The sequence below is a fragment of the Pipra filicauda genome, unplaced genomic scaffold (genome assembly GCF_003945595.2).
Source record: "Pipra filicauda isolate LSUMZ 115617 unplaced genomic scaffold, ASM394559v2 scaffold43_size3849885_pilon, whole genome shotgun sequence".
Lineage (NCBI taxonomy): Eukaryota > Metazoa > Chordata > Aves > Passeriformes > Pipridae > Pipra > Pipra filicauda.
Genome location: NW_024104576.1, coordinates 933,187 through 947,573, shown reverse-complemented (window position 1 = coordinate 947,573; position 14,387 = coordinate 933,187).

The window sequence follows — 14,387 nt, the reverse complement described above, 5'->3', positions numbered from 1 at the left end:
CTCAGGGCTACGTCCCCACCTGGGGATGACACCACACAGCCTTTGCCTCCAGGACAGGGAGCAGACCAAGCTTTTAGACTGCCATTTTGTGGGCATTTGTTTCCTTTTTTACTTCGCCATAAAGAAGTAAACTTCACAGCAAAATCTGAACTCTATCCAACTGTACTCCATGAGCTGCCCAAGGCTGCATTTTTCTCCTTTATACAAAAATAAAGGACTGGGTCTTAGTAAAAGTTGGGGAACAGATAAAGGAGGGGAAATTTAATACTGAATAACTAACTGAGTACCCAGAATTCCAGTGTTCAGTCCTTTGAAGATATTTGGGTCCTTAACTTTAAATATAGAGATGACTTTTCATACAAGTAATTTTACATATAGCGGGGAAGAGTGATATCAGCTGATAACAACAAAGTAAACTGCAGCTGTGCAGGTTTCTGTGCAGTGCCACTGGCATCAGACTTCCCTGTGCTTCACTGTGCTTCTTTGTTCTCCATTGAGCTCCTTTACTTCCCATCAGTCTTGAATTAGCTATTGTCAGAATCCATGAGGTCACTGAGGAGGTATCCTTCCTCTCAGTAAGGTATTAGGTTGTTTTACAATTAATATTTAATGGGAGAGAGCTTGGAATCTCCAGGAAGTCATTAATACTTGATCTACTTAAAGGAGGGTTATTTGGGTTCATCCCATCTACAGTAATTATAATACCCATAAGGTTGTGGGCAGCAACCACACAGGATACTGCGTTTTGAACCCTGAGGGGAGCAAAAGCCTGTCTGAATGAGGAACAGGTATCTCTGATTCATATAAGATGGGAAAAGTACTCTCTGAGAATAAATATAGTGTATAAAATCATACCTAAAGCTATTAATCTTGGTGTTTAAACTTCTTAAAATAGAATTTATTTTCAACAGAAATCCTTTATTTAGAGATGCCTTCATTGCTGCCTTCTGAAGTACAAATAGGGTACAAATCTAAGGCAAAACCTGCCCACAATATAGATCATCAGACTCCAAAGCAATTCCAAGAGTACTGGAACAGTATCACTAAAAAAAGACCCAAATAAATAAATAAATAAAATCCCCCTCAACCTTAGGCTTAAGCAATCAGTAGAGAACACCAATGGGTAATTTTTTATGAAAAGACAAATAGCTCATTTATGCAGAACCGTATTTTTTGATTGACTGCAGCTGCTTGTGATGTTATGCCAAGTTTGGCAAATAGCTCCACCCCACCATAAATATTATTTTCTAAAAGGAAGTATTTCATTTTGACAGTTAATAAACCAGGTATTTTTATTTTTTGTTTTAAATCAACATTCTGAAACTATATATATATATATATATATTTAGCAAACAATATATATATATCAAATGTTTATAGAATTTCCTTTAGAATCCACTTATGGTGGAATCAACTAGCAATTTTATTTTTTTAAGACAACTTATGGAGCTTTAGTTGTAATTTCTTCTAACAACCTGAAAATTCAGGCATTCATATAGCAAGCACGGGATGGCAAAACACTCTGATGGACCACCAAAAGTCTTCACTTCATCCTAGATACAGAAAAACTTGGGATGCTACAGTTTATAATCCAGATAAATTTATAAATTTATAAAAGGCCACAAGGCTTTCCTGTCCTTTGCAGTGTTCTTAGCAAGCTTGCCTGCTACTGGGAAAACATGGTGACACTGAGTTTATCATTGTTTATTGATTCAGGCAGACTCTGGGTACCAACCTCTTTGCTTGCTAGCTCTGATCCTAAGCAAGGAGAGGGAAGGCATTCTGTGCTTCAGTTAGCCCAAATTTTGTCTTTACGTGATGTCCTTAATATTGTTAGCTCTTATAAATTTCCAGCTTCTTCTCTAAAGGAACTTAAAAGAGTGAGATTCAAGGGGTAGGCTCCAAGCCTGGACCAACAGCTCTTCTAGAGCAGAAGACTCATTTCTGCTGGTCCGATGTGATTAGTTTTAGCTCTTGTTCCAATAGGATGGCTAAGAAAAGCTGTATTTCAGTAAAGAAATAAAGTCTTTAATCATCAAGAGAAATCAGTCCTTTCTCTGTATTAGAATAGATGTAGACTCATCAAAAAACATAGTTCAAACTGATGCCCAAAAAGCCAAATTAGAAATTAATCTGATGACAATGATGCAGACTAAGAATTGTTGTGGGGTTTTTTTTGTTTGTTTTGTTTTTGTTTTTGTTTGTTTGTTTTGTTTTTGGGTTTGGTTTTTGTTTCTTTGTTTGTTTTTTGGGGTTTTTTTGTTTTTTTTTAATATGTTTAGCCAGCTCTGAAGATCCCAGGATATTGCTTTCTTATCACTATACTGTCTCGTGGTATATCGTTTTTGCTGCTTAAATTTCACTGTTACATCTTCACAAATTGGAATTTGTGGAACTGGTCTCATTTCACCACTAAGTTATGACAGTTTTGCAGTGTGTGTTAGTGACTACCTCTGCCAGCATTTGCTGAGCTGGAGGACCTGATTTTGTATATCCAAGGATGAAATAAGTGAAAATATACTACTATTGCTGCTGACAGAAATTGAACTTTGAGCTATGTAGTTTCTGAAGTCATCCAGTTCTGAAGCTGCTGGTGTGCTCAGAGGGCAGAAACCTTGTGCTTTGGCTGAAGTTTCATCTGGATTACAAAAAGAATCTGCTAATCTGTGTCAGTACACAACATATGAAAAGTGTCAGAAAATGTCAGTAACTGCTATGAACAATACATTTGATGAGAAACAAGTGAAACAAAAGAAACATGACTATAGATAGTCCTAGTAATTACTGTGGCATTATGTTTAATACATGCTTTTAGATGATCTAACTGTACCTGGTAAATGTATCAGAAATGAAGTCTCTAAATGAAAAGAACAACAGGGTGACCTTGAACTCATTAGAATTGTGCATTTTCCTGGGTTTAGTCATACCTGTAGGTACTTTAAGTAAGATTCTGATGCAGTGACACAGTTCCACATTTGTAACCTCTTTCAGCGTGATCTCGTGGTGTTTCAAAAAGGAAGTGAAAACAGAGGTGGCACTGGTTGATGTTACATGATCTCCAAAGAACCTTTCCCATAATGTTGGAAGATATATTTCTGTGACAGAGTTGCTTCAGTGCTGAAGGCAGGAATCTCAGGATTCCCCATTGACAAGGATACTTTAACCACTGTGCTCCTGCTTCTTCGCCTCCTGGATCTTACTTTACATACTATGAAAGAATGTTTTTGAAGAGAAGTGTTTTGCTGCTATTCAGAGATGAGAACAGTGGGTTTGAACAGCTCCTTTGGGCTCCAGACAAAGGCAGGCAGCCCTGATTTCTTGTTTACTCTTTTCTAACTTGGCATTCAGTCAGAGATATATTCAGCAACACCACCCATTTTATAGGCTGTGTTTCAAAAAATAAGTGTTTCTGAGGACCCTGAGCCTGGAGATGATTCCTCAGGAGGAATCCATACAGCATGACCACAGCACTGACAGCTTTACAGGCTTCTCAGATGCTCCCTCCAGGGACAGGGCAGGATCAGGCTATGTAGCTCTTTAGGCAAGGAATTGTCTTGGCTGCAATGCTATGTTCTGGGTGTGTAGTAAATTTTCATCCAGACCAGAGACAGAGTGAGCTTAGACCAGGAGTTCTGTAGCTGGTGATCTTAATTTTCCCTTTCTGGTTTTCTGTAAGACTTTGGACACCCACAAAGCTGATTTCTCATGTCTCTCTGCTTTCAGTTTGCACTGCACTGCAGTCCCTCAGCCTCCTGTCCCTGTCCTTCCAAGGACAGCCCATCACCATGCCTGTCTAGGGGAATGGGAGCAAACCTTTTTGGTCCTCTTTTTGGATTTAGAACTCCTAGTGTCCTCCAAAATCCTGTTTTATATTCCCATGTCTTTATTTGACTCTAAATCAAAAGAAGGTATATATATATATATGAGCCTGAAAGATTAAAGAATCTGATTCTTTCCCCTGGCAGTGAGCAATGTCTTGAGGTGATGTACAAGTCATATTTGAATAAATCTTATTGAAGAGGGTAATCTTTCATTTGCCTTTGGTTTTCATGATTATTTGATAATTATAGATCAATTTTCCTCAGTTCCACAGGATTAGAAATATTTCTTCTACAGGATAACACAAGAGAGCAACCGAGGAGTGTGTGAAGTAGAGACCAGATTCAGGAGGAACAGTTTTTCTAAGTAAGACTGACTCAGCCCTAGTGATCCCACAAAATCTGAGTGTTGAGGCTTTTAAAATTTAATTTGCTGATAGGCCAGTAGCGTAAAAACCTGATCTTCGCACTGATGATGCTAGTTTCACCTGCTGGGGAAAAGGCTTGTAACATAGTTCTCATCTTTTGCAGTTTATTGTATGGGAAGAATGGTGTTTGCAACATGATGTAATGTTATGGAAATAAATACTCTTGCATAGAAGCAATTATTCAGAGTAACAGACTGAGAACGATTAATAGGAATTGTGATCATAGAAGCATAGAATCATAGAATATTCTGAGTTGGAAGGGACCCACAAGGATCATCAAGTCCAGATCCTGGCCCTGCGCAGGACAGTCCCAAGAATAACAACATGTGATCAAGAGTATTGTCCAGAAGCTTCCTGAACTCTGGCAGTCTTGGTGTTGTGATCATTTCCCTGGGGAACCTGTTCCAAGTGCCCAACCACCCTTGAGGTGAAAAACCTTTTCCTAATATCTAACCTCCCTTGAAACAGTTCTATACCATTCCCTTGGGTCCTGAGTCCCCAGAGTGAAGAGATGAGCATCTACCCCTCCCCATCCGCTCATGAGAAGATTTTAAGCAGCTATGAGATCTCCCCTCAATCTCCTCTTCTCCAGGCTGAACAAGCCAACTGACCTCAGCCACTCCTCATGCAGCTTCCCCTCAAGGCCCTTTACAATCTCCATTGCCCTCCTTTGGACACTCTCTAATAGCTTTATATCCTTCTTAGATTGTGGTGTCCAAAAACACAAACAGTACTAGAGGTGAGGCCACACCAATGTGGAGTAGATTGGGAAAATCATCTCCTTTGCCTGGCTGGTGATGCTTTCCCTGATGCCTCCCTGGACACAGTTGGCCCTCCTGGCTTCCAGGGCACTGCTGACTCATAGAATCATAAAATCATAGAATCAACTGGGTTGGAAAAGACCTCCGAGATCATCAAGTCCAACCCTTGATCCAACACTACCGTGGTTACTAGACCATGGTACTAAGAGCCATATTCAGTCTCATCTTAGAAACCTCCAGGGAAGGTGAATCCACCACGTCCCTTGGCAGCCTATTCCAATGTCTGATCATTCTCTCTGTAAAAAATTTCTTCCTAATATCCAACCTAAACTTCCCCTGGCAGAGCTTAAGATTGTGCCCTCATGTCCTACTCTTGGTTGCCTGGGAGAAGAGACCGATGCCCACCCGGCTACAACCTCCTTTCAGGCAGTTGTAGAGAGTGATGAGGTCTCCCCTGAGCCTCCTCTTCTCCAGGCTTCTCCATATTCAACTTGCCATCGACCAGGACCCCCAGGTCTCTTTCCACAGCACTGCTCTCCAGCCTCTCATTCCCCCATCTGTACAAACATCCAGGGTTGCCCTATCCCAGGTCCAGAACCCAGCACTTGCTCTTGTCAAATTTCATACAGTTGGTGTTTGGCTGTCTCCAATTTGTTGAGATCTCTCTGCAGAACCTCTCTGCCCTCAGGGAAGCTGAGTGCTCCTCCTAATTTAGTGTCATCAACAAACTTACTTAGTAGTCCACTGAGTCCAAAGTCAGGTCATTATTGAAGGTATTGAAGAGAACTGGGCTGAGAAACTGTGAAGAACACAGCTTTCATAGATCATCAGTAGAGTACTACTTCCATAACCTGCAGTTTTCTTTTATCCCTTGTTTTCCATGCCATTTTCCATAGTACTGAAACTGTTCTCTAGTGGTTTCATTTAGTGTTCTATAATGACATAGAAAACCAAAATATGTAAGATATTGACCAAAAAAACAAATCCAGCACTCAGTGCATTACTACTATTGGTTTTAATTTTCAGACTTTGGATTTCTTATTTATATGGTTAAGTAAATTTGACTTTCTGTTTTAATAGCTGAAGTTATCTGTCTTGTTGTTTCGATTTTTTTTCTTTCTCTTTCTTTTTTCTGGAAACAGGCCTTACAAGTGGAAAAATTGTATTTATTTTCCTCTTTCAGATATATCTGTGTCTGTGTCTGTTTTGACCATCTCTCCAAAGAGCTGGTAGAAGGCAAATGCAGCACCTTTTCTCATGTCTCATGATGGGGTGGATGTACTGATGATGGGGTGATCTGTGCAGAATTTAGCAGGCTCCTGTATATGACTCCCTTTTGCTTTCCCTGGCTTTCTGATCCCACTTGCCCCAGAGGATCTCAATGTGCAAAGGCAAAGAAAAGAAAAAGATTTACATGAACACTTTCCTATCTCTTCTGGAAACAAAAGTCATGCTGTAGCACTAGAGCCACTCTTTTATTTTTGTTTGCTTGTTTTTCAGTTATTATTTTTATTTCTTCTTTTTAGATGGACAATAAAATTGATTTATCCTAAATCAAGGCTCTTCCACCTCTTTTCTCAGTGAAAAGTAGGAACCAATCCCTAGTGTAAAAGAGTAGAGATTTTATTGATGTAATCACTGAGGTTGTCCATTTCTCTTTCTCTACTTCGCTGTATTTGGGGGCATTTTGTTTTAGCTTTATTTTCTTTCAATACCATTTTCCCTGCAAAGTCACCAAGACCCTCTCAAGGGTCAGTAAACCTCTCTAAAGATCAATAAATGCTTTAAAATTATTTGGCTCCATTATTAAGAAGTTAACGGCATAAAAAAATTAGAGATGCCTCTGCAGAATGCTACAAAGACTTGATGGAAAGAAATGAAGGCAGATTTTTTCAGGAAATTAATAGCTGAATCTGCTTCTATGTCATTCACATAATTTATAATGCAAGCATTTAGAGAAAACAGAATGTAACAGTATCTATTAGATGAGTCAAATAATACTGGGCAGTGTTATATGACAGAATGACAACAATTTGTGCCAATGACCTCTGTGCAGAACTGATGCAAGAAAATTCATAATACTTTAACCAGACCTCATTTATCATAGCCATATCATATATTTGCTTGTGGTCATAGAGGGTGTTTCTACAGAATGAAAATATTGTTTTATTTGCTTGTCTAGTGAACAGTTTTGGCTTTATTTGAACATTTGAAGAATCAGTAAGAATTTCCATCACGGGAATTACAAAGAAAAGTACATGTACCGAAGACAGAGAATTATAAGAAAAACTAAATAGTATACTGAAGGGGAAGAGAGAATATAGGGCCATGAAAAGTGATGCTAGTTTACTTGAATAGCTAACTGAATACCCCAAGCAAAAAATGGGCAGCAACTCCTTTTTTTCATCTACCCAGAAGTGATAGCTCCAATTAATACATTAATAAATATGAAATTAATAAAATGTGCTGTTTTGTTCTCATTTTTAACTTTCATTATTCAGGAGTATGGTTTAATGCTTCTGATGGTATAATCCAGTTTTGATTATCCTGGATATAATGTATCTGCTTTCATATGTTAGTATTATTTGCAAAATTCTATTCTGAACAACTGAGGCAGTACCTGTATGCAGCAGGTTAAAGGTAGCCTAGAAAATTGTTACTTAACACTTTAAGGACTTCACACCTTTGTTTCTTTATATATCATAAACACTATTGAAAAGATAGACAGACAAATGAAAATACTTCTATTTGTTCAGGTAATAGTATTGCATACTATGTATGCAATACTATGTATGCACTTTAACCTGAAAAATAGTAATGATGAGTTTTTTGGCTTCTCAAACATTCAGGACTGAAACATCAAAGAAATTGTACACTTCTTACATTAACATAGTGAGTTCCCATTTCAAATTCTGCCCAGACTGTCTGATTGTTTTGTTTGCTGTAACTGAATTAAAATTGTAATGTTTTTATTGCTGTGAGAAATGTTTCCCTACTCAAATCTCTCTCTCTAAATATGTTTCTTTAAACATTATACTCAAATCACTCAACATGTTATAATGAAGACCTGTATGCTTTTTCTCTCTCTTTGCTCTTCTCCTTTGATGTGTTATGAGAATGGGTTTTACTGTAGCATTTTTTATTGTGTTTTGTAATTCTGTTGTTAAGATTGAGCTATGTGTTCAATCACTTAGTGCAGAGACTTTATGAATATATTTATTATTCTCCTCCACATGATAGTTTGCTTCAGGTCTTGTTCTCATTGCTTTTTGTATACCTCTAAGAACAGAGAGTATATGTTGATCTTTTCATGTTATTTCTTCTTCATGTAACATTGGAAAAAATGTACTGGTGTGTTCAAAACTTTTTGCAATTAGGGAAATTTATTGACAGTAAAAATATCAAGATTGCAAAGGGACAGTAGATCATTCTGTTGCTCAGGTAGAAGATAGAAAGATAGTTCCTGCTCCAGGAGATTCATGGTCTGCTCACAGGATGAGACATAATGAAAGAAGAAAAAATAGGAGAGCAGAAGATACTGAATACAAAGGTAAATCGTTTCTATGACCTACTTTTTATCTGAATGCTGGTTTTGGTTTTGCCCAAGGAAAGGGCTGGACAAAGACACATTGGCACTTTTGCATGTCCTGCCCTCCTGAAGCCTCCTGCTGAAAACCTCGTTGTGTACCTTTTTCCAACTGGCCAATACAGCATCCAGGGCAGTAGACAGTAGGGGCAGAACTCCTTTATCAGCACGAGCCACTAGTGGGAATAAAAGGTAACTGGTAGTAAGAGTGTCATAATAATTTTTAAAAGTTAATATATCTTATTATTAACTTTTCATTTCAGTAGGAATATGTGCAAATGTCTTCATGGCAATTACCTTTGTTACAAACAGCAGGCAGCTGGAACTGGAACAAGCTCTGAAATCTTTAGGCCCACTGAAGTCTGATATTTCTAAAAATCTTGTGGTGTTCACTTTGTTTCTTATTGTTTTAATAGCTAATATGTATTCAAAGAAGCATATAGGTCCTGCTTCCTTGGCACAGAATCTAAAATGTAATACAGAAACCATGGCAGAAGCATCTTTATTACAGTATGACTATATGTGAGCTTACTGTTTGTAATCTACATACATCTTTCATACGAGGTAGAGAGGAAACAGGTACAAAAGGGCCTGTCTATACCCTCTCCTTTCTCTGGGAATTGTAGTCAAAGACCAGTACGAGAGTAGAATTCATACTGTTAATTAGATCAGTGGATCTGATTTTGGTACTGTGAGGCCAGTTTTTGTGTTTTGGAGGGTTTAGTCTAGGCATGACTTCTCCCACAGTTAGTTTGTTTAGCTACCTTTTCATTAAAAACCTGTTCTGTAATTTTGCATTATGTCCTGTGGATCTGCTTTTGATGGTATAAATACTATGACTTGAGACTCCAGAATTTCCATTCCATAAACAGGTAGATAAGTTGTGAAAAGGATTTCTTTTTTCTCAAACACAAAGCCAAGAGAAGAAAAGAAAAATTAAATCAAACAGTACATCAGCAGAATACCAGAAGCCAACGGCTACAGTGCATGTCCAGAGAGCAGCATGGTGTTTGGGCAGTGCATTGCAGAGGCAATGGAGGGCTATGGCTAACTCAGAGGTGTTGAAACACCACCTGGGTAAAACAGTTACATAAGTAAGTACACAGAATCTTACAGCCTAACCAGCATCTGCTGCTGCCCAATTTCTCCTAGATCTTCCCTTTGTTTCCCCCCCTCACTGCCCCCATGCCTATAAAACCACAATCTTTTTAGTAGCTAGTCTGGTTGTTGCATAGTTACTGCAGCAAAGTACACTTATCTGATTTTTGCATTTCTTGAGCTGGGAACAGAGACTCTTGGTCATCTGGCATAGTTACTGCTCAGGACAGAAGTGCATAGTGCAAAGTGACAAGAAAAGCCTTATCTGATCCTTAACATTTGATTTAAGTAGAGCTCTATTTAGGATGCTATGTAGCATAGGAGTATATGTCATTCAATTTAAGGCAAATATCTTCCATTTATTACACTTAGTGCTGAAATTTATGTTCATGCTCACCTGCTTCCCTGAATAAAGTGCTTTCCTAAGTTGGATTCTCACCTGACTTTCTGCAGACTCAGCTTCCTATTTGCTCCTGTGGATTCAGTGACGTTTTCTGCTCTACCTTTTGACTTCAGGCTCTTCTCCATCTATACCAGTTTTGCAAGCACATTGAGATCTACCAGGTTTCCCCTTTCTTAGCTTTGTGCTTTTGCTGCTGCTGCCTCTGATATCTAGAAAAGTTCTGTCTTGTCTTCGACAGGTTTGTTTTGGGGTGTTGTTTTGTTGTTGTTGTTGTTGCTGTGTTTTTGTTTGTTTGTTTGGGTTTTTGGTGTTCTTGTTTGTTTTTTTAAGTTTGTAAACTTAATCCTTTACAATTCCCTTACAATACTACTCCTATGGTTTTTTTTGCTTAGAACTATCACTACTCTATTCTCATTTATGTCAAAATAGTACGTCCTCTCTTGTTTTTCTGTGTTATTACAGTACAGGATTTTCACGAGCAATGCTTTTCTCTTTTTCACAAATGTGACAGTGCATGAGAGAGTTTAAGAAGCTTTGACTGAGGTTTGACAAATCTGGGGAGAAAAAAGACACATAAGCATTCTTCAGGATTATACTTAGCTAAGGAATTTGCTATTTCTTATACAGACCCGAAGAAGAACTCATGAGCCTTTGCCATTTTTTTTCTCATTTTGTTGAATAAATGGTATTGTACCTCCCTACAAACCTTTACTTTAAGGATGTTTTATACAGACATAATGCTATTTCTGTGTGCATATAGAAACTTACAGACTTACTGGACTCATCCCGTTTCATTGTTACTTTTGCCAACAGGTGGTTTTTTTCATTTGAAGATAAATTGCCCACAAATGCTTTGTGGCATACAAAATACTTTGAGAATCTCAGATCAAGATATAGATGAATTATTAGAAACACTAATTATTAGAAACACACTATTGAGGATAGCCAGACACTGTACACACAGTTGCTCATTAAAAAACAAGCCTTTACAGAACTCCAAAACAATTTACAATTGTCATCATTTTCAATTTCATAAATTTATAGTGGAAATTTTTGTCCTGATATTTTCTACTTTCTCATCATTTTTACTGACCTTTTTTCAAACAGTTCTTATTGACAAGAGTGCATGTTTTCCTAGTGCTTTTTGTAAAAAAAATATAATTAAGTACATGAGAATTCAAACGAAAATGGCGAAGGTAGTAGCTGTAATATTGCCAAAAATGACAACTAAAAATATTGTACAACTGAAAAAAAAAGTCTGTATTACATCACGAGATAATTTTTTTCTTTTACTAGAGGTGAAATCACATCTGTAACTAAATGAGAAAGAAAAATGCCATGTAGTTTAAAGTTTTCTATTTGTTTTTATTATAGAGATAATTGAACATGGTTTTTAGTACGTTATTTTCAATTGCTGCTTCCACCAACATTTTGATGTTGAAAAGCTATTGTTAATGTGCTAAGGCTAAAAAGAGCTGGTAATAAGGTTTTTTGGCCGTTCTGAAGGCTTAGAAAAGGAAATAATATTTCAGGAGTTTCTGGATGAATATACTGAGCAGGATGAGTTGTTTCCTGAGTACGTAAGGATTTGTAGCCCAGACGTGAAGGAACTGGCTCTGTGGCTTTGTGTAGCTGAGAACTGAAACTTCTATTTTTCAGGCCATGTTCAGTTTCCCCAGTGAAAGTTCAGTTTCTCAAGCATTCAGTATTGCAAGTTCCCGGCCTCTGATGGCATGAAGCACCCCTTAATAGAACAGGACACATTGTTTTAAGATTATTAGGTGAACGAGCTGCCTGCCAAAACTTGTTCTGCAGTCAAAAAACCTGCTGAATCGGCTTCAAAGCATTATTCTGCTTCTCCTCTCAGTTATATGCAACACTGTGGTTTTCCTTTCTTCCTTTTTCTGTATTCTGTCTGCATTGATCCTACAGGGTTTCTTAAATCTGAGCTAATATCAGAGGATTAAAATATTACAATTAATTAAAATGATCCCTATTAGTGACAAAAGCAGTACATTACTGAATTAAAAACAGTAGTTTAATCCTTGGTTCAGTGGTTCAATACACTCACAAATACAATGCATTCCAAAATTTGCCCACTAGCAGCTTTCCCTGGGGACAAGACAGTAGAGCTGAGGGGGCACTTATCCTGCACTGCCTTGGGTCCTGTCCTGCAGACACACAGAGACCAGCCCAGCCCAGGACTGACAAAATGCAAAGGGAGCTCCAATCCCTGGCTATGGGACATGCCAAACTACTGAACTGGGAAAGGGGGACCAAGGCTTTTATGGTTTTCTCTTTCTGACCAAGACATCTGTAACAACTCCGGTATTTGGCATGGCTTAAAGAAACCCTGCAAGCACATGTAAATTAATAAAATGGCAAAGGTGATGTATGCTAAGCAGACCAAATTTATTATGAAATACATTCTCATGGAGAGAAAAACATAGAACTGTGGTCAAAAATTTGAGTAGACACAGGTAGTGTAAGTTGGGGTTCACTGTTTAAAAGTATGATCTCATATCTTTAAAGGTACTTAGGCCTTTTATTTAAACCTTCCTTAATGGGGATTTGGTACCTAAATACCACTAAAAATTTGAGCCATGGTCAATATTTCCTAAATCACTCAGAAGATTTTTTACCTGTTTAGAGAAACAGTGTCTCAGAAAGTCCCATTCAGGTTCCCGTTCCAGGCCCAATGCCACCATAAAGCTCCAGAGGTTTTTTAAGTATCTGAAAGCTTCAGATGTTGAAGCCAAAATTACATTTTATGTGACTCAAAGACCAATACATCATTTTTTTTCTTCAGTGGTGCTATTTCCTGACCTAACCTGCTAAAGCAGAATTGCATTGTGAAGAATGAAATACAAGCCCAGTGGAGAGGTTATATATTGCAAATAAGAAATATATTCTTTTTCTTTTAAGAGCTGTCTGTTTTTAATAATCCTTATGTATACAAGTTCAGCACAATCCATTTATTTTCTTCACATACTTATTACTGAAAACTCCTTTTCTTCTACAATTTGTGTTAAATTCTAGAGAAAGAACTTGTCTTTGAAGCACCTGGAAGTTTAGTAGTTTGTGACTTCTGAGCTCCGAACAACTCAGAAACAAAGCAGCAACTCATTACAAGCACTTGTTGCTCTTCTGTCTTATCTGAAGATTCTCTTCTCTTGAATGACTTTAACAGCATTAAATCAACACCATCTACTCAAGACTTGCCAGCCTAGTACTTTTTGCCAGATAATCTCTCTTTTAATCTGATTCTTCCCTGACTGACAACGGCAGCTCAGGCCAAAAGCTGTGCAAATGGCAATAATGCAGAGAATGGTAACTTCTGATGACACTCTCTGACAGTACCATTGGAGAAACATAATACTTCTCCAGGATAACAGATTTGGCCATCTAGCTCTGACATTGGGCAATCTCCTGAACATTCTGGTGGTGGAAGAGCTAGGAAAATCCTCTGAGCTATAGATTCACTATAGCAAGCTGAATTTTTGAGTGTGATGGCAGCAGAAGCTGTGCACAAGCCAGGGCTTGTAGACATCAAGGATAAAGGTAAGTATAGCTGTAGTAAATTAAAACCCTTCTCTCTGCAACGGGTTGTCCTCCCTCTCTTCTATGATTACTGCCCCCAAGGCTAGAAGCAGTAGGACAGAGCTTAGATTTTCTGCAGTTATTAACTCAGTGTGTTAGCTTAAGCCACTGATGAGAATCTATAGAACCCCTTTAAAACCACACTAACACAGTGGACTAGAGCTATGATTATGTCATGCTAACACAAGGATAACAGAATTGTATAGAAAAGGGAGAGCAGACAACTCAGCACTAATGTCTTAGCTACAACTAGGTTTGACATATTCCAGAAACTGCTTGTTCTGGGCATCACGAATGGAAAGAGTTAGACTGCTGGCTGGGATTTACAACTATGAGCTGGCCTTGTGAAATTTCATCCGAATCATCCAAACTGTGTAACTGAGGATGGCTTAGCCAGCCAGCCAGCTAGGAGGAAAGGCTGAAGGCAGAGATAAAGTTGTACTTCTCTTCCAGCTTTCAGCGGTCCAGAAAACTTGTAAAGTTGGTGTTTGTGAAAGACCAGCATTTACAACCTGAAAGGCTTCAGTGCCTTAGCTGCCGCTTTGAGTTTGGATGCTGTTTTCTAGTTGTCTTTTAAAATTCAGCTGAACGGGAAGGTGTTAGTATTGCTGTCTACCTCTTCTTTAATAGAGGACTTTCAGAGGAAGCTCAAAACGTCTTGAATATCCCAGAAATTGTGCCTTCATATCCTGG